The 27,675-nt window shown below is 31.0% G+C and overlaps 1 protein-coding gene and 1 long non-coding RNA gene across 2 annotated transcripts in view; one reads left to right on the forward strand and one right to left on the reverse strand.

Annotated features, from left to right (window-relative positions):
* LOC142329842 (uncharacterized) overlaps positions 1–27,675 on the forward strand; it is a 175,612-nt gene that overhangs the window by 19,594 nt on the left and 128,343 nt on the right. The gene's annotated exons all lie outside the window — the stretch shown is intronic.
* The window catches only part of LOC142329844 (uncharacterized), a 164,688-nt gene continuing 157,885 nt past the window's right edge, over positions 20,873–27,675 (reverse strand). The window contains exon 3 of the long non-coding RNA XR_012757599.1: positions 20,873–21,406. This is a non-coding gene — a long non-coding RNA (uncharacterized LOC142329844). The remainder of the gene's footprint in view (positions 21,407–27,675) is intronic.

Here is a 27,675-nt window from a genome sequence, read left to right on the forward strand (position 1 = left end):
TTAAAAGGCAAGTCGTTAAAAGTAAAGAATTCGATTTAATTTATATAGATTTTTATCTTTTTGTTTCATTCAAACACTTAGATCGGTTTTTTCGTTATGTGTCTATATCTCGGCTGACAATAGAAAGGGACTCTTGTTTTCTTTAACCCAGTGTAATATTTACTCAACTACTCTTATTAATTAAAGCTACCGATTTTATAACTATTACTACTACTTTTGATGCATATATCAAATATATTAAAAATATAAAGTTAAAAAAAAATTACATTAAAAAAGAAAAGAAAAATTTACTTGCTGGTTGCTGGGACAACGTGTTAGTGTACGAATTTCAATTCATTATTTTCCATGCAGTCATTGATTTCCATAAATTTTTGTGTGGGAGGAGTCGACAGTATTTGCAAATACCATCAAAAAATGATATAATACTCGTACATAAAAAAAAAAAAACTGAAAATAAAAATCAATCGGTAATGCAACACACACGCGCGCGCGCACACACACACACGAGTAGTTGGTCTATTCAAACTACTTTTTATTTTAGTTAGTAAAAGATAATGTATAATAACAACTTTTATGTTTGAATTAGTTTCCCAATTTTTTTTTTTTATCCAAATATGTAGCTACTGTAACTTTTTTTTTATTCTTTTAAAATTATTTCATTCCCTTTAAAATAGACAGTTAATTATTTTAAAATATTTTCAATCCATTACAGTAGTAAATAAAAGGTATTAGTCGTCAAAATTTATAAAGTTCAGTTGACGCGTATTGGGGAATAGATTGTGATTATTACCTTCTTCCTACCAACGACGTCCACCTATCATAGTGCACTATTCCCTCCAACGTACTGTACCACGTATACACACACACACACACACACACACACATATATATATATATATATATATATATATCGATTCGTCTATTTACGATTTATTTTACAAGAAACTAGCTTAAGTACTACTTCTTTGCATGGGAAATTACTCTGAACTCAAAATTCCTCTTTTAAGTTTTCTTGACCTCCGTCTTGTGACGATCCAAACGCCACACCACTCCCTCCGTTCCTAGCCCCAATGGGCTAGGAACGGAGGAAGTGAAATCTTCCCATGTCAAGCTTCAATTAGACTATGCACTCGATTAGACGTGATTGAGTCTTTAAACACCAAAAATAATATCTTCTACCAACATAACAAGTGCTGATCGCAAGAATGACAGTTTTCTCCAACAATTCAATTTACGTAAAGTAACTACTACACTTTAATCAGCTTTAAAAATTAAACAGACAGATTAAAATTTAACAAACAGATTTAAAAATTAATAAGCCTCTAATTGCCGGTCCCCGTGGCGCGAGTGGTACCGTTCCGGTACCACTCTTATCCGGTCCACTCTTAGGAGTGGTACTCTTTCGGTACCACTTTCATCCGTAGATCCCGGGTTCGAATCCCAGTCAGGCATGGCATTTTCACACACGCTACAAATCAGTCATCTCATCCTCTGAAGTAATAACTAACGGTGGACCCGGAGGTTAAACACAAAAAAAATAAGCCTCAATAAAAACATACCCAATCTCTCTCTGCTCGGTCTGGTTTCGGGAGCGAGGTCAATTTCAGAAGCGGTATCTAACTTCAATTAGACTATGCCCTCAGACTGTTACTTAATTGTGTCTATCCTCATACCCATAAAATAAAGTCTTCAACAATGACAATAGATAATTTTGTCCTACAATTGTTATTGAATAACAATTTACTGTGCTGAATAATAATTTACCAGAATGTTTGATGAATATGTACCCAGTGGGCGCAATATCTATAAATGGTATTCTGCCTTTAAAGCAAGGGGATGCGTCTGGAAGCGAAAGTCAATCGGCCCACCATCAGTAATCGAGGCAATTGTGGAGCGTGTGAGACAGTTCGTGCGAAGTTCACAGAAATCCATAACTGGATTAGGATATCAAGATTTAATTTTTCAACAGAATGGGGCTCCACCTTATTTCCACTTAGATATCAGAAGTGTTCTTAATAGGCAACTACCAAATAGATGGATTAGGTAAGCTGGCCGTGAAGATAGTGAACGTTTGGTTGGCCTCCGAGTTTCACCAACCTTACATCCTGTGACGTTTTTTAACCGGGGTTTGATAAAACACGTATATTGGCCACCTTTACCATCTACCATCCTATCTTCGTAATCGAATCAAAGAGGCCATTGCATTTTTGATTGTTACAAAGTGTATGGCAGGAACTGCCATACACTTTGAAACATAGCATACAAGCTTGATGTGTGTCGCGTGATACAAGCAACACTGTCATGTGATGTGAACCAGATGTATTACGATACTTTTTGAGTTTCCCTTTACGTAATTTTTTTAGAAGCTATATATATATATATGAACGAAGTTTGTATATGCAAATATGTAAAATATTTTTAACGTAGAGAAAACATGAAGCCCAATCAATGTTTTACCCGGAATTAAGAAATGAAAACCTAAGACTACTACCACTCCATTTATGATCCAACCTAATTCTTTCTTTTATTATAGAGTAAATTCAACAGTAGCAAACAATTATTTGCTATTATTTAATTTCTAAAATATATGAAATAATATTGAAAAAAAAATATTTATAAATAAATTGTATAAATTTTGTTTATATTAATTATTCACAACTCCAAAATATAATTTGAAATTTAACTAAATTTATCTGTCAAAATTGAAAAATTATCTTTTAACCATTACTCACAACTTATGAAAATAAAATTTATTTGATTTATTTATCATCTATAATAAGTTTTTAAAATGAACAATTATACTACGGGAATAACATACAATACATAAATCTATTTAAAAATGTATAGTCAATAATTATAAAAATGATTTAATGTGATCAGAAAAATAATAAAAACATAACCTAACTATACATATTTTGTAGCCCAAAAAATTGACCAGAATGGCCGTGAACCAGGCCTTGATCGGGCATGCTATTATTATCTCTATTGATTAATACAGAAAAAGAATAATAACTTATGTAATTCGATTACAGTGTCTGCGACTACGTTGATAAATTTTTAAACACATAATTAATTAAGAAATTAATTACAGTCCAGTCTACAATGAGCGGTTAGTTCAGGCTGGAAGTAATAGACGAGGGGGATTATTTAAAAATTATTGTTTTGCAAAGCCCAAGGGCATTATGATCAGTATAATGAACCCGATTGTAGGGACTTTATTATTATCTATAAAATCTAATGTCGTCCACATCTTTTAGCTGGACAAATGATTGGGTAAACCAACATCGTTGGTTCGCATAGCGGTTGGGTTTTGCTCAAGTTTTCTTTTATGTTCTTTGTCTGTACTGATTGGGTTCAAGTTTCTGTTATGTTGTCTGTCATCTAGTTTCAAACAGATCTTGAACGTGTACGCGAGTATTTCTTTCTTTCTCCTTGTTTTCTCCCACACTTTATCCTTTTTATATATTCTCTCTCTTTTTACCAACATGAAATAATCACAACATATATATAAATGCCAGGTCTTTTAACGTATGATAAAACCTGCTTATAAAAACCGCATACCGTTAAAGTAATTTAATCTCTGACAAATACAAATAGCTGATCAAATTAAATATAATTATATAACATTTCTCACAGGCAATTTTAATTAGCAAGAGATTTAATTATGACAATTAAACGATTAGTAACACGTTAATTCTATGAATCGCAACCATTATTGAATTTTGCTTTAGAAGTTTTATAATTTCCTTTTCAATATGTTTATTTTTTAATGAATAAATTTAATTTGCCAAATGTATTTAGGCACGATAATTAATTGATAAAAATATTTAATTATGTTTGATCGGGTTTCTTAATACGACTTTCTTACCGTCTTTTTATCTAAACCTTTCGTTTTATCATAATATATTTTAGCGATTCGATTTTGTGAAATTATTCATTCAACTTAAAATAACACTTAAGAAAAAGTAGAAGCAATATTTTAACCAAATTATAGGATGTGGTTTATTTTTTAATAAGAAAACGTTATAGGATTTTTAGCTAAAAATTCACTCAATGTTTTGTTCTCATTCTTCACATTCTAGTTTTACAATTTTTATCAGATATTTTTTAATCTAGCATATTATTCTGGTTTGCAAAATGTAAAATAATTAACATATTTCCATTCCCAACTCATTAAAAAAATGAGATGAAATTTTCACTTTTTTTTTTTTTTTTAATGCTAATAATAGACTTTGTATAAATTTAATTTGAGATAATCCTTTCTTTAATAACTGAATATATATATATATATATATATATATATATATATATATAATATATAGTCTTTTGTATAGACCTTTATTCTAGTGTAAAATATGAGATTGGTATACATTTTTTTTTTGTCTTCAGTCATTTGACTGGTTTGATGCAGCTCTCCAAGATTCCCTATCTAGTGCTAGTCGTTTCATTTCAGTATACCCTCTACATCCTACATCCCTAACAATTTGTTTTACATATTCCAAACGTGGCCTGCCTACACAATTTTTCCCTTCTACCTGTCCTTCCAATATTAAAGCGACTATTCCAGGATGCCTTAGTATGTGGCCTATAAGTCTGTCTCTTCTTTTAACTATATTTTCCCAAATGCTTCTTTCTTCATCTATTTGTCGCAATACCTCATCATTTGTCACTTTATCCACCCATCTGATTTTTAACATTCTCCTATAGCACCGCATTTCAAAAGCTTCTAATCTTTTCTTCTCAGATACTCCGATCGTCCAAGTTTCACTTCCATATAAAGCGACACTCCAAACATATACTTTCAAAAATCTTTTCCTGACATTTAAATTAATTTTTGATGTAAACAAATTATATTTCTTACTGAAGGCTCGTTTCGCTTGTGCTATTCGGAATTTTATATCGCTCCTGCTTATGAATATATAGAATCTTTATGGTTTACATAAAGATTCTATATTGGCATCTTTCAAAATATAGTAATTACCCGAGATGAATGTTTTAGCAGTATTTAAACCCTCAAGAAACTTAATTAGGTTAACAGTAACATCACCTTAATAATGATTTATTTAAAAGAAAGATTTTAATTTGGTAAAGATTTAAACAAATACTTATAAACCGGACATTTAAAAGAAGCTGGAGTAGATTTTTTTCAGAAATTTGTATTACAAGTATAATGGCGATTTAGGCAAAAAAAAAACATTATCAGTTAAATTTTAATAGACTCCATTTCTGTTTCTACGAATATAAACAGTATCCTTTTATTATCACAAAAATTCATTATCTCCACTTCCGAGGCGGGATGGTAACGTTCCATTCGTATGTTCCTGAAATTAAGCCTTCCTTCCTTTCTTTCTTTTCTGTTTAGCCTCCGGGAATTACCGTTCAGATAATACTTCAGAGGATGAATAAGGATGATATGTATGAGTGTAAATAAAGTGTAGTCTTGTACAGTCTCAGTTCGACCATTCCTGACATGTATTGTTAGTTGAAACCCGACCACCAAAGAACACCGGTATCCGCGATCTAGTATTCAAATCCGTATAAAAATAACTGCCTTTACTAGGACTTAAACGCTGGGATTCTCGACTTCCAAATCAGCTGATTTGGGAAGACGTGTTCACCACTAGACCAACCCGGTGGGTTCTGAATTTAAACCTGAAACCAAAATTTAAGATCAGAGATTTTCTTTCATTTTTTTATTCATTGAGCTCAAAACTTTAAAACACAAAAACTGAGGTGGTATTTTTTTACCAGTAGCAGCACTTCTCTGCTGAAGTATTTTTATAATAATCAGGAAATAGGCTTAAAACTTGAGCTTGCTCTACATTAATAATATCGTTAAATATAAATAAAATTTTCATAATTCTCTCTCCTAAGATCAGAAATGCTGTTTTGTAAATAATAAAAAAATGTTTAATTATTACTATTATCTAGACGGTTGTGTGTTGCTGTCATAACCAAATGATATAACAGCGTATAATATACAAACGTATAACGTATAAATGTATGTTATCACGTGTTAGACAAGATTCATGATGGATAAAGTTGTGGATAATTGATAATTTGATATAATGTATAATATAATGTAAAATATAATCATTCCCAAAACTGCCGTATTCTCAAAAATAACAAGTTTCATTACCAATTTTATTATACTTTAGGCATTTTGTTGTTAGTTGTTTGTATTCATCCATTTATAATGAATGCTACAATTCGTGACGGGGACAAGAGTACGAAGAGGAGGACTGTGAAGCATGAAGAGTAATCCGATTTTTGATGGCAAAAAACAATTCTGGAGCTGAAATTCATAGGCAAATTTGTGACGTTTATCAGGCGAATATTATGATTGGTGCTAAAATAAGACGGTAGTGTTGTTTATTTCGTGAACGGCGAGAGAAGATTCATGATGAAGAAAGTAGTGGATAATGAATAATTTGAAAGAAAAAATTGAGGAAAAAATTCGAGAAAGCCGGCGCTACACCGGGTCAAAATTATCATTGATATTTCCTGATGTTTCACGATTTTTGATTTATAAAGTTTTCACTGAAAAATTAGGCTATAAAAAAATTTTGTTGGATGCCGAAAATTTTATCCGACACACACACAAAAGGAAAAACTTCTTGCTGTAGCGTAGTCATTTTGTGACGATACGAAAATTAAGGTTTGAACGCATTGTTACCGGAGATTAAACCTGGATTTCTGTTTGGAACATGGAGGCAAAGTACTAACGATGCGATGGCGGCATTTATCCTCTCCTAGACCAAAGAAGTTTGCAAAGACCAAACAAGAACATTCGCTAAAGAAACTTATGTGTTTTAATTTTTTTTTTGGGAGGATCAGAAGAATGTCTTCCTTGTCAAATTTAATGACCGCGAAAGAAGGAAAAGTACTGTGAATGCCGATACCTATTTCAAAAGTTAAAAGCTCGTAGATGTACAAAAATCAAACGAAATGGGATGCTAACCCGCGAGATTTTGTTTTTGCATGACAGTGCCCGGCGATCACGGTAAATCAGGCGGTGAGGCAATTGGAAACACTTTGTTGGAAAATCGTCAGTCCTCCTACAGCCCTAAGTTAGCTCCCGGTGATTTTCTTTTTCTTCACTTTAAACAGGGGAACGATGAATTGACAAATGTCGTTACTGCGTGGTCACTGGCGGCGGAATTTCTTGAAAAGGAAATGAAGAAGCTGATGAAACATTATGAAAAATGTGTTTAAATCGAAAGTAACTATGTAGAAAAGTAATAAATAAATGTAATTTTTACGCTCACGTATTTTTCTATAAAGCTTGTTCATATTTTCAATTTTGCATTTATTTCAAAACAAAACTTACTTTAAAAACACGCCTGATACATAGATGCGCAGTAGCTCTACATAAAATGTCTGAAGTTTTTTTTGATACTGTTAGTGGAGGAGGTAGCGTGCCACGAGAGGATACCGTAGGTAGCAAGAAGCCAGATACAATCCAACAAAACCCGCCTTGTTTGTCTAATGTGAAGTCGTCATCGCAAATCGGCTAATTTTCGAAATTCAGAATTCTAAGGTTGAAATCATATTAATGGCAGTTACTTTTATGCGGAATTGAATACTAGATCGTGGATACCGGTGTTCTTTGGTGGTTGGGTTTCAATTAACCAATCGTCTAAAACATGATCAACCTGAGACTGTACAAGACTACACTTCATTTAAATTCATATATAATATCAATGAGGATGAATGAGGATGATATTATATTAACAACCTTACGGTTGTTCCGGAGGCTTAATGAAATATACAATCTATACTCACCTCGGGCGTTTGATTTCTAAACTTTTTGTCTAGTTATACACACATTAGATTTTGTAAAATTCTTAATTTTTTCTACTAAATAACGCAAATTTAATTAACTAATTATCTGTCCTGATTTTTTTTTCTTGTAACATGTAAATAGATACTCAATATAATTGCAGTTTTGTATATATACATATATATATATATATATATATATTCGTATATACACACACGAGTATATGGCAGTATAAAATATTGTGTACACACGGCAGTATTATGTGTATGTATAAAATAAATGCACAGTAATATTTATATAACTAAAGTGTTTACCCTTATTCCACGGTCAATTCATCAATGAAGGTCAAGTGCAAATAGTATCCTACCAGAGAAAATAGTAGTAGACTATTGTTTGTAACAGATTTGAACAAGCTTAACAACTTTTACAAGATTACACAATAAAACAAGCTGTACGATTTAAAATAAGGTTACTGTCACTTTCTTCAAGAGCTATTACCGACTGTAATCCTTTATTACATAAGAAAAGTACGTTTATATTACTATCTGAAGTTACCGGTTTTATTTAATGTATTATTTAATGACTTCGGATTACCTACATATTAAATTACATTGTTTTATTATTCATTAACGATATAAAGAAATATATTATTCACCGAATGGGGAAATAACTGATGAGAGGTAATTCTGGATAAATAATTTTGAAAAAAATAAATTCATGGAAATACACACATACAGCCTAAAATATTCCTTACATGTAATTGTTTCAATATTTCTATTTGTTCTTAACTATTTATTTCTAATCTAGGTGTTATTATATGAAAAAATACCTTCTCCTTATCCTGATAAGGAGAAGGTATTAGGAGGTTCATTTTTTAAAAAAGATTTTTTTTAATTTTTTGTATTATGTATGTAGTATAGATATGATTGTATATTTTTGTTTTTTTTTTATTTTCAACCTATAGACTTGAAAATTTAATTATATTTTTTTTAAAAATCAGCCGTTATGAGGGTGGAAATTTTATTCAATGATTTGTAATATCGAAGGGTTATATATCCCTTAAAAATTAAAATTATATTTTATAAAATTAATAATTTTATACATTGTATATATATTTAATTAGGAGTTAGTCTATAAATTGAGAATAATTTTTCGTTATTATCGGCTGAAAAATTTACAAATCCTGTTTTTTGAAGATATAAAAATATATTACGATAAATTATAGCAGATCCGCGTTGTATACAATTGAATTTCCAAACATTTTTGTAATTTTTAATTGACTTAACGAAAATTTAAATACGTATTTATTTATTCATAAAAGAAAATTTGAAGTACAAGAGTAAGAATAATGTTAAAATTTATCATTCTAAGTAGGATTGTATAGGGTGTTTCAACCCCCTACTCAAGGACAGCTCAGAAAATCTGATTTTACAATCTTTTTACCGACGATATTTGCACATTTCTTTAAATTAGAATAAAAACATGTGCTGTACTGTTGTAATGCCATTATCCATCCAAAATGTATATTTTAGAAATGTATATTTTTCGCTATAAAAATTGTTTAATTTCAAGGACACAGGACACAGGACAAAGCTCTATTATCAATATGAAATTTCTTTATTGGTGTTTAATTAATAAATTAATTAATTAATAAATCAGTAATACTTATCAGTTAGAAACTTATTATTTTGTTAAAAATTAAGTGCTTGTACATTAAATTACTTTTTTTATTAAAAATAAAATGAATAATAGAAATTCGGTTTTGGCTGAAAACTTAGGTGGTAAAGCCAAGAAACAAACTGGCAGTATAATGAACTAATCGTTTTTATATGAATCTTACAATATTTTTTCATTGTAAATAAACTACTTGAAAAAGGTACTATATAACTTTTTTTCAATATTAGTCTCTCATCTGTAACTATATTATTTAGCAGCAGGCTCAAGTCAGAACCTGGACCCTCGGGGTCCGGGCGAACTATGGAATCAACTCAGGGGCGCCACGGGGCATATCCCAAGGCTACAGAGCTCGCTTAGATCGCCATTCCCGTCTACCCAGAGGGCTCCGTCCCCTGGACCTCCGCACTCTTTGTTATCCTCATGATTGTGAGAATAATACTGATAATAACAAATAAAGTATTCAGGCTTTATAAAAACCTGAAAAGGAACTAAATTACAAAAGACAGAACAGTAGTAACTATGGTAACTGAAGTTCAAACACGTTTAACGATGAAAAATTTATAACTTATTTCTTTGTCGTGTGACAAAAATATAATAATGAAGTAAAAGGATTAATCCTTTTTTCCTTAATGAATGTCTTTTTTTCACAACTTCACCCTCCTTGGGGCGAAGAAATAATGAATATTTTTAATATCTTAACGTTCAAGGGAACTAGGGTCTCGGTCTACGGCTTAAAACCTTTCCATGGATAACACGAATGTATCCTGCAGATTTGAAAGCAATTGGTCAGTATTTTCTCGCGGGATGCGAGAAAAAAATAAACCGACAAACTTTATATATATATATATATATATATACAAACAAATACCTCATTTGAATTTTGAAAATAGGAAGATTTGTTGCGAAGATATAACAACATCTCCGAATAACCGTGATCTGTTAGATCGCGAGTGTACGTGATGCATCCAAAAGTTAGCCTTCAACCTACAAGACTACAAAATAAATACTACTGTACAAGACTACACTTCATTTACACTCATACATATCATCCTTATTCATCCACTGAAGAATTATCTAAACGGTAGTTACCGGAGGCTGAACAGGAAACAAGAGAGCCTTCAACCTACAACAAATACTCCGTTTGAATTTTTAAAATCGGACGATTGTTTGCAAAAATATTATAAGAGCACTCCATTGCACCTCCCAAAACAGGGCCCGAGGGGCATCCTCATTTGTTACCAGTTGATGGTGATGATTGGTCTAGCCCTCCCACGAGGTGCTTTCATACCTCACCACTTTAGCCTCACACGCAGTCCCCACGGGAAGCTTATTGTTGTTAAACAGACTTTTTTTTAAAATTTATTTAATATTGTTCTATTTAACGTAAATTTAATTCTATTATTTTTGTAATATTATTCATCCGATTGATTCGAATTATTCAGTTCAAACCCAGCTCATACATTGAGACTCACAGTTCACAGTTCATTAATTCAATTCATAAAAGTTTGTGCTTCAATCGGCAAATCTCCGATTGAAGCACAAACTGATTGAAGCACAAATGTATAAAATATAGATTATGCAAAAAAGGTTTTTTTTTATTTTTAAAAACTCTACTTGTTAATTGTATTATAGTTAAAATAATTATTTTTTATAAATTATTTTATTATAAAATAATAATAATTTACACTGAAGATCGATTTTAAATAAAATTATTTATTGGAATTATTTTCTTAGTTTGTAAATTACAATAATGAAAGAGAATATTTTAATTAAATGTAGGTAATTATAATCGAATGTAAAGGTTTTACTGCGTATATACAGTACAATCGATAGTACCACTCTTTCTCTTTAGCCTAGTATAAAAAAAAAATAGTCCAGTTATTTCATCTGCATATATATTTCGCTTTGTCAACTCGCACATGGAAGAAATTTTATGTTAACATTAAAAAATCGTATTAAAATTTATATATGAAGAAAATAAAGAGGGTTTCAATATATTTGATTAAAATACAATAACTAGAAATAATAAATATAGTGCTCTCTCTCACCAGCACAAGCTGCCTTCTAATAAGCTCGTGACAGCGGTACAAATACTGGCGAAACAAGTGATCTAAATCTCTTCTGCAAGTTCCGAGGTTTTGGCACATAGTGTAACAAGCATCTTGAACACGCCCTTGAACAGATCCGTTATTTTCAAACCGCTTAGAGTTTCTACATCCTAAATAACTATAACAAAAACAACCTCAAGCCGACTATAACCCTAAAATGTATTTAGCACAATGCGTGAGCGGATTGTATTATTTATTTTGCAATTTTATATATTACGTAGCAAAGAGAATACCGTTCGATTTTATTTATACATTACCTATGTGACTTACTTGAACCGGTTCCAGATTAAATAATTAACTTGTCATACTAAATCGATATAGACATCATTTATAATCGATTATTTCATGATTAATTACAGAAAATTTAATAAACAAACTTATTTATTAAACGTCTTTGTAATTCGAAATTTAATTGAGTTTAAAAAAGATTCATTACTAACTTAATCGATTATCCGTGTATATTCATTTCCTTATGTATAATTTAAATTTTATGCCCATAAAATCTTTATAAAAATTTACTTTTGCCAGTTTCTCAAATTTCCGAAAAAAGTTGTAACGAAAGAAAAACAGTTTATATAAGCTTTTACCTACTTATTTCATCATCATCTTTTTTAAGATGATTATTATTTTAAGATGATGATTATTCATCATAAGACTGACAGATGTAAATACTGAAAATATAAATGATACTAACCAGAGTTGATTTCCTCTCTCTTTTTCCTGTTTAGCCTCCGGTAACTACCGTTTAGATAATTCTTCAGACGATGAATGAGGATGATATGTATGAGTGTAAATGAAGTGTAGTCTTGTACATTGGCAGTTCGACCGTTCCTGAGATGTGTGGTTAATTGAAACCCAACCACCAAAGAACACCGGTATCCACGATCTAGTATTCAAATCCGTGTAAAAATAACTGGCTTTACTAGGACTTGAACGCTGTAACTCTCGACTTCCAAATTAGCTAATTTGGGAAGACGCGTTAACCACTAGACCAACCCGATGGGTAGAGTTGATTTCCTGAAAGTAATAATGTTCACTATTAATTTACATTCCGTTATAAAACGAGTAAAGGTATTTATATTTAATAACAGTGCTTACATTTCGGCAGGGATAGTATGCTGATATGCAACAATATATCCGGTCCCATAATAAAATGGGAAACCACTTCACTCTTATTTTTCCCTAGTAAGGGTAAATTAGGATGTCTGTTATTTTTGAGAATGGCTATTTAATTTTTGTGATTGATTTTTGTCTTATTTATGCCACCAACATAAGATTATTGCATCTAAGCAATGTGTTATAACAAAATACCTTTCATATAATAAAAAATAATTACTAAAAAACATTATCATTTTCTGAAAATAATTTGAAAATATCTGGAAATGGTTTCAAATTTGGTCGTATGATTAGAATATCGATCAAACGATAAAAAGTAATGGTATTATGGAATACAGAGACATAAAAAGAGATTAAATTTTAATTAAAGATAAATAAATAATTATAAAATATTTAACATAAATTGCCGATTTCCGTGGCGGAGTGGTAGAGTCTCGGTCTTTTATCTGCAGATCCCAAGTTTGAATCCCGATGAGGCGTGGCATTTTTCATACGCTAAAAATTTCCATTTTAATATTACCCCCGTACAAGATTAATTGTATAAGATTATGTGATGAATTTTCATCAGTCAAAAAAAATTTGAAATTTTTTAGTGATACAAAAATAAAATAAACATGTATGTCAAATACCACATCCGTAAAGATCAAAAAAGAAAAAAAAAACAACCAGAATAACATGCACTCTCACACCAGGCTTATTGAAGAAAGTTAGAAGTGAGGTGGTTTCCAATTGTCTTCTTCAATGAGCAAAATATACGCTTGATTATCAGGACGCCAAGCCCATCGAAATGAAGATTGTGTAGTAAATATCATTACTCTGCAAGAAAACAAATATGATTGATGTTTCTTGTACATCATGAGCTTTATATAACACGTACCTAACAGCCATAAGATAAACCGGAACAGTTAACGTAATGCAACAGATTAATGTACTTTCTGTAATTCAACAATACATTGCTTGATGTCAGCCGGGTAACAAAAATAAATACGTCTTTAGCTTTAACCAGATTAATATTATTATGCCGGCGTCCGTGGCGCGAGTGGTAGGGTCTCGGCCTTTCATCCGGAGGTCCCGGTCAGACATGGCATTTTCACACGCTAAAAAATTGCCATTTCATCTCATCCTCTGGAACAATACCTTACGGTGATCGCGGAGGCAAAAAAAAAATTAACATACTTATGGTTTATTATCGAATGTTAATATAATAGGGAGAAAATTTAACTAGCCAATCAATAACTACTAAAAATAATCAACATATAAGAAAACAAATAACTGGATTCTTTTTCAAAAGGATATTGCGTATGTTTGTTGTATGTACCCATATTTTTATTTTAGCTTCTATTGGCGCAGAGCGGACCAATGATGGTGCGTCAGGCGGCTGCGCAAAGCGCGCGAACGATTTATACTTCTTAAATGATTCATTCGTTCGAACGATTTATATTTCTTGATACGAACGATTTATGTAAAATTATATTTGTGTTTTGGGGATAAAAACGGAAAAAAATTGGGGTTAGACCTGTGTTAAAAAATCACAACTCTATAAACAACTAAAGATTTTCAGAATTTTGAAGTTTTCGTTGTAAAAGTTTTTGTTGTTAGTACGCTAAATCCATGAACGTTATTTAGTTAAAATTGGCAAAAAACATTTAACAAAATCATGTGTAATGAAACATAAATGTAACATTTTTCGGCGGACCCGCCTTTTTTCTAGTAACAAATGAAACATTATTTATTAAAGGATGGGTTTCAAAATATAAAATATTAAATAACAATTAAATAATATTAAGACATAAAATAATGAAATCTACAAAAGTTACTATTTTTTTTAGAAAATTTACGAAAAAATCTTGAAAACCTAACAAAATACAGAACCAACTGGAATTTCAATATCCTCATCATAATACTTGTTGCAACAATAAAAAAATATGTTATAACGTCAAATAATAAGTATACGTCCCTCCCACCTGTTTTACGATTGAAAAATTCCATTTTTCATCTCCTATTATTTTTATAAATAAGCAAAAGGATCGATTTGATTTGCTGAGAGCGTCCTTCAGTAATAAAGAAAATTTTGAGGGGGTAGGGGCTAGTGGCTGTCTATGACGCTATGCTTCTCCCTTTGTGTTTTTTTTTTTAATTTCTTGATTTTACAATTGTTTCTTTTAATTTCTTGATTTTAGAATTATTTCTTTGAAAAACTACCCGCGTAAAACGAATATTTCTTTAATATTATAATGATATATCGCTAACGTCATTATAAAACAACCATCAAGTTTTGATTTCTTGAAACTAATTATTAAGATAATTTCTATCCTTAAAAATTATTGGTATTCCCTTCTTATACAGACGATGAAAAACCATAGATACCAGTACATCTATTATATATTTATCATATTTTATTCAATTTTTGAAAATATTTTACAAAAATTACTCAAGAGGAAATGAGTAATAATTCTATGAAGCACAATTAAATTCTCGTATTAAAATTTATTTATTTTTACATTTCTAATTTTCCTGTTAAATATTTTGTAAATTGAAAAAAAAAAAATGTTAGTAATCAGTATTAATCAGTAATTATATGATAAATAAACATAAATTAGGTAATTAAAAATGTAATTATATAAAATAGGTTTATATATGTAAAATATTTCCAGTTAAATATAATTTGAACAAACAAAAAAAGAATAAGGATAATTTAGGAGAATGACCTTAAGGATGTGATAAAAAAATTACGAAAAAAAATTTCACCATATCGTGATGCGTTATACTAAAAATGATAAGTATTTTACATTGACCTTGCGGTACATGATAATATTCAAAGGACGACATTGCTAAAGGTCATATGAGGTCATCGATGGATGGCGATAAACAGAATTAGAATCTAACTCTTGACCTCAAGATGAGACATGCGGTAAGCTAGTATTTGTCACGAGTTGAATATTAAAACGTGTATCGTAACGTAAACTTGAATAATATGTAGCTTAAATTATTTCAATGAAAATTACATGTAATTTATAATCTGGACGACTCATTGTTGTAAATATTAGACTGTAATTTACAAGATGTTGTAATTTTTATAATTTACTTTCGGTTGTCGATCACGTAAGAATTTGCACCAATTGTATGAAATACAACCGAATTCTATCCAGTAATTATTAAATATTCGCTTTAACTATACAAAAAAAAAAAATTATTGAAATTAAATAATAAATAGAAAACGAAGAAGAACCGATGAGAAAAATTAAAAATTCTAACTTTGTGCGAAATGAGCTGTTAAAGAATCATCTTTAGTAGATAAAAGAGTTAATTAAACATCAATAATGAGAATACTGCAGAAAAAAAAATTAAACAATTATTTCGAAAAATACACATTAACGAAAAATGTTTTCCTGCTATATAAAATAAAATACAAAAATAACTAGTTTTGGTCAGTAGAAACTGGAAGAAAAAAATGTCGGAATAGGTTTAAAAAAAAGGAAATGAAGCTGCATTCGAACCGATGTGCCTTCCTCTTGTAAGATCCAAATATTTAATAAATTAAAATTTTATTTGCCTATAACTCTGGAATCAAAGAAAATAAGTACCACTTATGATACATCCTTGAAAAACTCTCAATGAGAGCTTATTAATGCAGTTAAGAAAAAATCCAAAATCCAAATTTTCTTTTGGATTATGGCTTTATTGGACACTTTTGGTCTAGTCGATTGCAAACAAAAGGGGAAGTTGACAACTAGATGTTACAACAGTCCTATATCCAAAAATTTCAACATCCTACGACTAATCGTTTTCGAGTTATGAGAGATACATACGTACGTACCTACAGATATCACGCCGAAAATAGTCAAAATGGATACAGAGATGATCAAAATGGATATTTCCGTTGAAATCTGAAAACCGAAATCTTTCGCGATCACAATACTTCCTTTACTTCGTACAAGAAAGGTAAAAAAGCAAATTTTTTTATAAAGCTAAGTATTGACATTTATTTTATTTTTTCCTTTGAATTATCTATGAATTGCATTAAAAAAATTACTTTGTAATCGGTGACCATTTTCACCCAGTATTCTTTCATACATTAACTTCATTTCATTATTTTTGAGAGACTTTCTTCCTCTTCGCATCTTGGTTTTTCCAGAAAACCCATAATTTTTTATTATTATCAAAAGTTACATATATATATATATATTTAACCTTCTTGTGGACTCGATAATTGCCATAATTTTGCGCCAATCACTTTCAAATTGATACATAAAATATAACGACCCAAAATCTCGGTCAAGTTCGTTAATGGGCAAAATCGGACCAAAGAGGGGGGGCTATTTCGAAAAAAACAAAATATTATTATAACTTTCTTATTAAGTAAAATATCGAATTCATTTCAAGTTCTATTCTTTTGATAAGGGCCTAAAATATATCTAAGTAATTTTTTTTTATATCACCAACCACTGGCCCAGGGGGTTGAAAAAATGGGGTTTCGAAGACAATAAAGAATCTTATCTCCCTTAATAGGCGCAGTATAGAATCGGCTTAATGTGGTCGTTAGTCCTCTAAACATTACCTTACATTTTTGTCTGTAATTGATATGAACAACCCTTACAACAAGAGAGAGAGATGACCAAAATGTTGCTGGAATTGTAAGAAGATGGGGCTTGTCGTATGCTAAACATGTGAAATTTTTTCACATGCAACCATGTCGTATTAAGTAAATTTGAAGTTTTTTTTAACTTTAAGGTGGACATTTTTTTTATTCCGCACTTAGCACTGGTGATGAAATCTTCCTCCGTCTTCCGGCCTGCTGAAAGGGATTTTTTAAATTATTATTTCATGATGACAGTCTCAATCCTTTAACTGTCATCATTTCTGTAGCATATAATGTCTCTGGTTTATATTATAGTGTTTAAATACTGCATTGAAAAAAAAGGATATTTTGTTATACAGTGTCCGAAAAATCTGGAAATTGCTTAATTATAGAAAACTGAGCGTGACTACGCCCCAGATTAAATGTAGTTTACTGTACAAACGAAACTGCTGTGAGTTGTGTTTGAAATTATTGTCGCTCATCTTGGATTCCCCATATTGAATTCAACGTTATTTTTTTAAATGGCATGTTTGCCATATCATATAGAATTTCAATGTAGATTTGAACCGAAAAACAGTTCGTGAAAACCCCTCATCGATAGCTTCATCCGGGTTTTAGATATTGGCCGTTAAAATTTCCAGATCGGGGTAAAACGGCGGTACCCAATCACCATTCAAAGTAAATATTTTCGATAGAAAGGGGAGTAATTACACATCATGTAACATTGTACTTTTATGCTAGAAAAGATTCTGCAAACCGTTTTTTAAAACCTCTTCCCGTACCTTAATTATTTGAAATTTATCATTAGGATATTTGACAACGATCTAATTTTGTAAGAAATTTCATCATGTAATATAAAAAATTGCGCGGAACGAACAAATTCATAACTATCTGGAATTGCCTTATGTTCGCCAGGAAATCAGGCGATTCGGTTCACATTACAAATAGTTTAGCTCTGAATCTCCTTGAAAACAGTGAGAATGTCCGGCGACTCAAACGCCTTCAAGTGTTGGACCTGGACAAGTACGAATGACTCTGGGTCTGGGACGACATTCCTTAAATGATGAGCATTTTCTCTGTGCCTGATGAAGAACCAAAATTCCTTTTACAAGGAAATTATTGTTTTCTTTCTTTTCCTTTGTCCTTTAATATTATTTGTTTTTTTTTTTTGATTTTGTTTGGGTTTTATGAACCCAAATTTTGTTTTACATTTTATGATGTGAATCTGTTCAAGTGGTTTTATACAAACGAACTATTGCTATGGTTTCTCCTTCATTGAACCGACTGTTAATAAACGAATTATGATAAAAATAAAAAATTATTTAGAATTGATTTTTGTATTTATTAGTAACTAATTCCTCTATTTTTAATATTACTGGTAATATTTAATATTGAAACGTGATTTATTAAATAAATCTAAGTACAGATTCTTCAGCATATCTCTTGAGGAGTTATTTTATTTTTTCACTTTTTATTCTTTTAATTGTTGTAAAATTGTTTCTTTAAAAATTTCACTCGCTTACATATTTTTACGTAGATAAAAAAATAACTGTAATTTGTTATTGCTTTTCCCGTTTTTTTTTTTTCAATAAGATGTGTAAGCATCGACTGCTTTGGTCATTTAGCCCAAATGGAAATTTGTTGTGTATAGAAAATATCATGCCTAACCGGTATTCGAACCCAGGACCTCCGGATGAAAGGCTGAGACGCTACCACTCGCACCACAGTTATTAATTCTACTTCCATGTTCGAAGTAAAAGAATTATTCTGATCGCAAAAAATTTCTGTTTTAAGATTTCAACGGAAATATCCATTTTTACCATCCCTGAATTCATTTTGACTAGTTTCGACGTGACGTCTGAACGTACGTACGTATGTATCTAGCATGACTCAAAAACGATTAGGCGTGGAATGTTGAAATTTTTAATTCAGGAATGTTGTAACATCTAATTGTGCACCTTTTGGAATAAAATTTTAATTAATGAAATATTTGGATCGTACAAGAGGAAGGTACATCGGTTCGAATCCGACTTCGTTTCCTTTTTTTTTAATTTAAATATATTGATTTATTAATAATTATTAACCTCTGATTCTAAAAAAAAATGTGTATATGTAATTTAATAGGAATACAAGGAAGTCATGTGGTGTCCATATCAGATTTTTATTGTTTAAAAAAGAGACAAACTCATACTACAGAAGATTTCCAACTGATTTGTTAATCTGTTTCATTTGAGATCTCCTATTTTACACATTGTAAAAATTATTTATTTTCACAACTTTTTATTAAAAGTTATTTAAAATTGTATTTTGTTAAATTGTTACATCAGAGATAAAATATAAAATCGAAAAATTTAAGATTACAAGTTCTTTAAACATAATTACTAATACAGAGCGATACGGTAATGTGTCACTGCTATATATATGAAAGGGAAATAGCTTATCCTAACAACATAATATTGGGAAATAAAACGATTAAAAATATATGTTAATTACAAATAATTTTGAGCGAATTATTTTTAGATATCTAAAATGTGTAAAAACAATGTAATATAAAAAAGTATAGGAGGGTTTATCTTAATTTTATCAACCCTCTCGAAATTAAAAAAAAATTACAACTTTCATACGAAAATATGACTAGTTTGATTTCAATTCGTCTTCAACTGACTTTAATAAAGTATTAAGATAAATTCAGGGTTTAATATATCTTCTTTTTTTAAAAATCTACAAATGCAGAAAATAAAAATGATTTTTCATTCTTCTTAACTCACAAAGAGCATAGTGTATTTTATAAAAAATACTTTAATAAAATAAAAATAATGAAGATAAAATAACAAATTCTTATTTTATTTTTACAAGTTTGTTCAGAATTATTTTTAATTGCGGCTTTTTTATGTATCGGATACTCACAAAGTAATTTTAAAAACAATTTGAACATTAGTTGAATTGAAAATAAACCTTAAAGAGTTATTACGTAATGATTACATTACGACACGATTGCTATGCCGATGTGAAGCAATATTCTCATTATTTAATGTCTTCCACAACAGTATTGTTCGTCTCCAGGAAGGATCTACAGTCTCCTACTGCAGTGACCCTCATCTGATTAAACGAGACTTACAATGACCTTCCCGGTATTAATCTTTCTCACTATTTCTTTCACTCTACCTCCTTTCTATACAATTTATTCTTTCTCTGTCTAATTCATTAAACCGGAAGAGATGGATCTTTGATCTTAAATTCATCAAAAAAATCTAAATTAACCTCAATTATATTTTTTTACTCAACATTCATTGATAGAGTAAAACATAAATTTTAGGTATGACTGTACAAAAGTACTATCTGCATGAAGGAAAATTTAAAAGTTGATTGGGATACATAGAGAGGAATATATAATCTAAAACTTTTTTTCATTTCTCTAAAGTATTATTTATATTAAAGGTTACAGTTTTTTCGACAATTCAGGATGTTATTCACGTAGTCGTACACCACCATTTCTTAATTTTTTCCTACAAAACTGAAATACATGCTGCAGTCGATTCCCGTTGAGGATTTGTAAATGGTTTTCTAGACTTATTTCTATTAACTTCATTGCGTTATTTTATTTCCTAGTAAGCTGTATACGAAATGCTGCTATGATTGTGGGGAGCAGGATACGGCGGAACACTTACTGTTTTTTTGCACAAGGTGGAGAGACTTGAGGGCTACCATGATGGGCCACGGCGCAGTAAATGTGGGTAATGTCATAAGTGTGATGTTGGGTGACAGAGATGCTTGGACGAGAGTAATGACTGCGTTGTCAGCCATAATTCGAAAAACGGCAGCTGAGAGGGCAAGCAGGCTGGAAGACTACAGTTGACCTGAGGCGGAGAGACCATTGCCGAACAGCTGTGGCGGCCAGCCTTAAGGGGTGGGCGGCGGGGATTCCTCAGAGTCGTCGTTCGACGATGATCCCCTGGGGACGTTGCTCTGGCTATTCTAATTTGGTGATAAGAACGCCCGGGTGATTGCGCAGGGGCTGTGTACATACCATGTGGATTAGGTTTGTTCCCTGTGTGACTAGAGCGGGAGGTTTCTCAGCGGGCGAGAGCTCCGCACTTGCCATCAGAGCGGGCCTGGCAGAGGTTAGCAGAGCTTTTTCTCCCCCTACGGAAAAACAAAAAAAAATAACAGCTTGTATACTAGTAATTTAATTTTTCTTACCAAAAATTTTATGAATGATTAAAAAGATAAATTCTGTGATTAACACTGCCTGTCCCAGTCTTTCTTACTATTTTTTTATGTACATAAATCATCTGCGATACAAGAGATATAAACAAAGTTGCTTTCTCTGAAAGTAATTTCGTTCAATATGTACTGTTATAAAATAATAAAAGTGTCGTTTGCCCTTAGGATACACGCGTACTATACGACTGCGGCCAGGGCCAGCGGCCGGTCGTGGTCGCATTGCATTTGGCCGATCAAGTGATTAGCAACGTGGTGACCGGACCTCTGCCGTCATCACAAGATTGATGTCACCGAGATAGATGCAGTTGTGTATTTATAATCGCTTGAAATGGCAGAGAAAAAAGTATTGGTTATATCCTATTTTACACAGTCGTTTTCCAACTGGTGTGTTTTATGAATTTTTTTTCATTTGATTTCCATCAACATAAAAAAAAGTTTATCATTTTACAAGAACGTCAGTCAAGTATTTTGACATTTATTTACTAAATTGCCGACAACATAAAAATTATTGACGCGTCTATGCATAAGAAATTTCTGTTGGAATATTCATCGGAAGACAGATCTCATAATCTTGGTCTTCCTGCAATTCAGAAATGAATTTTTCTGTTCGAAGTCAATTTCCGACATTATATCAATATTTTTAAACAAGAATCAAGAGAGAAAAACGAATTTAAAAACTACACGTTTGCCCTTTTTAGTCAAATTACGCGCTAAAATTACAGTTACAATTTTGCATACGTTTTTAAAAACTGTACAGGTCGCAGTCTGATCGCATACTCTGGCCATCTGGCGAGCGCGTTGTTCCATTACAATTAATAAAAATTTTGGTTGAGAAATTTCGGTTAGTTGTGACGGCCAGAACGACAACCCTCTGGCCACAGCGGCCAGTTGGTCGTACCGGCCACGTGCGCGTTCATTCATTCAAGTTCCATACAAATTGGCCGCTTTCGGCCAGCTGCTTTCCTGGCCGGGGCAGAACTTACGCTGCTATAGATGTAGATTTTATCATTTAAATCTTAATGGACTTGGCATACTGGTGTACTGAAGGTCTATTGATATGTATTTTACTGATGCAAATGTCTACCGAGGCACTTACATCGGTGGCATCCCGGTCGAGGCCTGGCTGATGACTAACATTTAATCAGTTAGAGGATCTAAAGATGACCTCCGGTAAAGCCCCTCAGGGTTTGAAACGGAGGGGGTGAAGTGGCGACCGGTAACGTCACAAGATCGGTGTCTTTCCCCTACGGGGTTGGGATGTACTGAAGGTTAACATAATGTTCGTAATTTACTCTCTGTAAACGAATAGATTTCAAAAATTGTTTTACGTAAAATCAATTTATTATTTCTTAGTAAATTTGATTCACAGTATAAATTGTATGGATAGAATTCTTATGAAATGGTCAATATAGCATTGTCGCCTTTCAGAATTAAAGTAATTTTACTTTTAAATTAGAAATAAAATTATTAGTTTATCCCTTTATGGTTTTAATTTTCGTACTTAAGGAGGGTTAAGTACGAAATCTTTGAAATATTTACTTAGAGTCTATTCTTTGTTATTTTTTTTTTTTAGATTTATTTCTTTTAAATGCTCTTAGGAAGTTCCTTGTATAATTAATATCAATACGATTCAGTGTAGAAATATCTTTTGCATTTTTTTTTTGTGTCCAATGATTTTTTTTTAATATTTCAATAAAATTTATTTACTTCAAATCTTAAAACCATGACGAAAGTTTAAAAAAAAAACATATTGATAATAATAATTAATTATGCAATAAAATTTGTAGAACAATAATTGGACATGATTCTAACAATATAACGAGATTGGCACCCCACTGTAACAAAATGACTTCTGGTTATTCCAATTGAAATTCCATTAAAGAAATGTTTTAATAATAGAACAAAAAAATGAAGCAAAAATCATAACTAACTTATTCATTATTACACTAATTCATTCCCGTAACTGTCGGGAGTCTTTACTTTTATCTTTTTTTCTTCTTCTTCTTTTTCTTCCTTTACTTTTTTCTGCTTATCATCATCTTTTATTATCCTTGCTTTTAAACTAATCAGCTAATCATGGCAGCATGATTTGCGTACAATAGATACACGTGGCTTTAGGGTTTAATGATTATATTTTAATATAATCAATTTTAAAATCTGTATATGACAGTAAATAGTCAGCACTGGCCACTATTTTAATCTATTTATAACTTTATTGTATAAATGTACGTGTCCATGCGGTGTCTGCGCCCACGTAATCATATACGCTCCTTTAAAACGTGTAGCACCCAGGTTAAAATTAAAATATCTCTCACATGTCCATGTTTTTTTTAAAAAAATAAATCAGTTTCAAAGTGTAAATTATAATTCTTGTTTCTTTTAAATATATGTGTGTGTGTGTGCGCGCGCGCGCGTGTGTGTTACATGTAAGTACTGCTTACATACTGCGTTTTATGTTTAATAATTCATTCCATACACACACTTGATGATGATGATAATTTTAATTTACCTCTATTTTACTCGTATTTTTTCTTGCCCTCGCCTAATTTTGGAATTTTTAAGCCAATGGTTTTTATTTGGCCAATTTTTAAGTTACTACTTCAGGTGGAATAGTTTTTATTTTAATGGTATTACTCTTCAATAATTTAGAAACCCAGTTAACATGCAAGATGGAGATGGATTGGCTTCTTGCAACTTACGACATTCTATCGCAGTATACTATCCTTTCCAATGAATTACTAGCAACCCAATACTATTTTAGATAACTCAGGTAGAACTATTGCACATCTGCGTGATTATACTTTTTAAATTTTGATGATTACTACATTAGTGTTTTTTATAAAATGGATTGAAAAATCTGTATATTAATTATAAGTTATTAAAAAAAATCTGACAACACAGTTTTGTAGGGCTTTACCGTCACGCGGCTAAACGGTCGGCTGACCGGTGTAGCTGCATGGCTTAAAGCAATAGGCATTGAGTCGACCGGGCGATCGAGTTCGATACCCAGTCAGACGGAGTTACTTTTTTACACTTTAAATATTATTCATTTATTTAATTCCACCGCTAACCTATGACTTCACAACATAGCGGACGACTACAACAACATGTTTTGGGGTGGGGATACGATTTTGCAGAATTTTTTTTGTTGCAAATACTGTTATTTTAATTAACAAATGTGTCTAAGAAAATTATGTCCTTAATCTTGGCGAAATATTGAGATACTGAAGGTGACCTTGATCTATAGCCTCAGCTCCTTGATTATTTAAATTGAAAATGTAATGGCATCAATGTTCCATATATAGAAGACATCTGATCAAGTTGGTCAAAATCAGTCCAGTAGTTCTGGAGATATAAGGTGATTTAGAGGCCAGCACCGAACTCACACATATACATCCGAACATTAACATCTGGGAAATTTCCATCCAGTTTTTTGGGTTCCTTAGGAGTCAAAAACGTCAAGATCCGGTGAAAACCACTAATGCCCAAATTGGAGCGATTACAATACTTTTCCTTCTAGAGCTATAGCTCTGCCATAACGCTATCTAGAAGGAAAAGTAAAACGGACCGAAATGATATTTGAAAGAAAAAATAATATAAATACTGTGGAAAGAAAAGTGCTGTAACTGTCACGTAAGATAAATAATAAAACCCATCGGGTTGGTCTAGTGATGAACGCGTCTTCCTAAATCAGCTGATTTGGAAATCGAGAGTTCCAGCGTTCAAGTCCTAGTAAAGGCAGTTACTTTTATACGGATTTGAATACTAGATCGTGGATATCGGTGTTCTTTGGTGATTGGGTTTCAATAAACCACACATTTCAGGAATAGTCGAACTAACACTGTACAAGACAACTCTTCATTTACACTTATACATATCATCCCTCTGAAGTAATATCTGAACGGTAATTCCCGGAGGCTAAACAGGAAAATAAAGAAAAAATATAAATAATAAACTATCTACAAAGCTGTTATTGTGAAATATTACTTATAAGACAACGCGCCGGCTAATTATATTTTCGGCATCCGTCGCCAGTAATGACGCAAAATATTATAATCATATTTTTATTACACGTATAATTTTCACCACGACAAATAATAGATTTTTTAAATTATTTTAATCAAATCGTTATTAAACTTAATAAACGATTTTTTTTATTAGCATTCTTGAAAGAATCACCTGTAAAATGATCGGTAATTTGGGATACCTTCACGTAAATGTATAAACTGTCCAAGGAATATAAAATAAATATTAATTATTAGACATTTAATTGAAATAAATAACCTACTCGTTTCATACAGACGAACAGGAAATTTAGGTGAAAAAGTAATCAAAAAAGGAAGCTTTTCTTAAATTATTTTGGCTTAACATTTTAGTAATGAAATAAAATTTCATTGTTTTAATAAAAAAATATTTAGAGAAACATATAAGTTTATTTGTTATCTATCTTACGAGATTAAACTCGGTAATGATATAACAACTAGTATAATTTTACGAAAAGTGATATTAATGTATGATAAGAGTGGGAATGATTAGTAAAAAATTATTATGTTCCATAACCGAAAAACCAGTTAAGTTTACATTTTTAAAAACCGTTATTTGTATCTATATAGTTCTTCTTTTTTATATTTATTTTTAACGTAATCTTTAAGTTTCTTATTTCCCTATATCATCTACATTGATATAATTTTATAAAATTAAATACACAATGTATATTCATACATCAAACTTATAATAAAATCAAACTTCCAAAATTGTGAAATATGAAAAGAAAAAACTGTTCACATTTTAAATAATTTACAATTGGTGTATATATTATTAAACAAACAAAGATAATTTTAGCAGTGCGATCAAGATAATATAATGTAGCCCTAACGTCATGTGAAGATGCATTTAAGGTGAAAGGTATAAAATTAATTTAATATAAAAAAAAAACAACCAAAAGAAAATACTTAAAACAGTAATTAATAATCAATTAACTTTTTCCCAGAGACTTAAAATTAGAAGAAATTTTATACTACTTTCAGCTCAATCGTTTGAGAGTAATAATTAAAATTGCCAATAAAAGATGAGGAAATATTTTTTAACAATAAATATAAAAAAGCTGGCAAAGTATTGCACGACTTACCCGAATATAAATTTTTTAGAGCTGGGGAAAAAATTTTTTTAAGAAAAAATCTTTTAAATATTTTCATACAGGTTAAGCTTAACAAATTTGCTTAAGTAAAGTTTTCTCCAAAGCTAACACCCCTTTCAATAAAGGTTAAAAAAAGAAAACAAACTTTAACTGGATTTTATAGTTCCGGGATCTACAACTTAAAATCTTTTTAGACATTTCTTGATACCCACCGGGTTGGTCTATTGATGAACGCGTCTTCCCAAATCAGCTAATTAGGAAGTCGAGAGTTCCAGCGTTCAAGTCCTAGTAAAGTCAGAGTTATTTTTACACGGTTTTGAACACTAGATCGTGGATACCGGTGTTCTTTGGTGGATGGGTTTCAATTAACCACACATCTCAGGAATGGTCGAACTGAGAATGTACAAGACAACACTTCATTTACACTCATATTTATCATCCTATGAAATATTATCTGAAAGGTAATTACCGGAGTCTAAACAGGAAAAAGAAAGAAAATATATTTCTTGATACCTCTATTGAATTATAAACTTTCAAAAATAATTTTGAAAAAATATTTAAACCGAAGGCCGAGGTAGAGTAAAAGAAAAACCATATTTCAATTTTAGGAGATGAGATTGATTTTTTGAAGAAAAAATATGTTTGATTATTTATATATGCATTGTGGGTAAAAAATTTTATTTAATAAAATTTTCTCTAAAATGCTTCTGAAGAAAATTCAAATTGGTTTTTTACACACTATCCTCCCATCCCCTCAACAAATTTTTGAAAAAAAAAATAATATGATTAATGTCCCACATATAGAATTATTTGAAGAAAATCGGTTCAATCAATCCTGAGATGTAAGACCAAAAGCAGTGCGACACACATATGTTTTTTGATCTAGGTGTACTAGCTAGACCTTAACACGTAAAGATATATTTAAAAAAAACCGATACCCCATTTTTGACATGATCACCATTCTTTTCCCTTTTTATTTATCTAATCTAACTGTATAAGCAGGGAAAGTAAAATTTAAACAGTATAAATTACGGTTAAATTTGTACTAGTT

Source organism: Lycorma delicatula, chromosome 9, assembly GCF_047948215.1.
Source record: "Lycorma delicatula isolate Av1 chromosome 9, ASM4794821v1, whole genome shotgun sequence".
Lineage (NCBI taxonomy): Eukaryota > Metazoa > Arthropoda > Insecta > Hemiptera > Fulgoridae > Lycorma > Lycorma delicatula.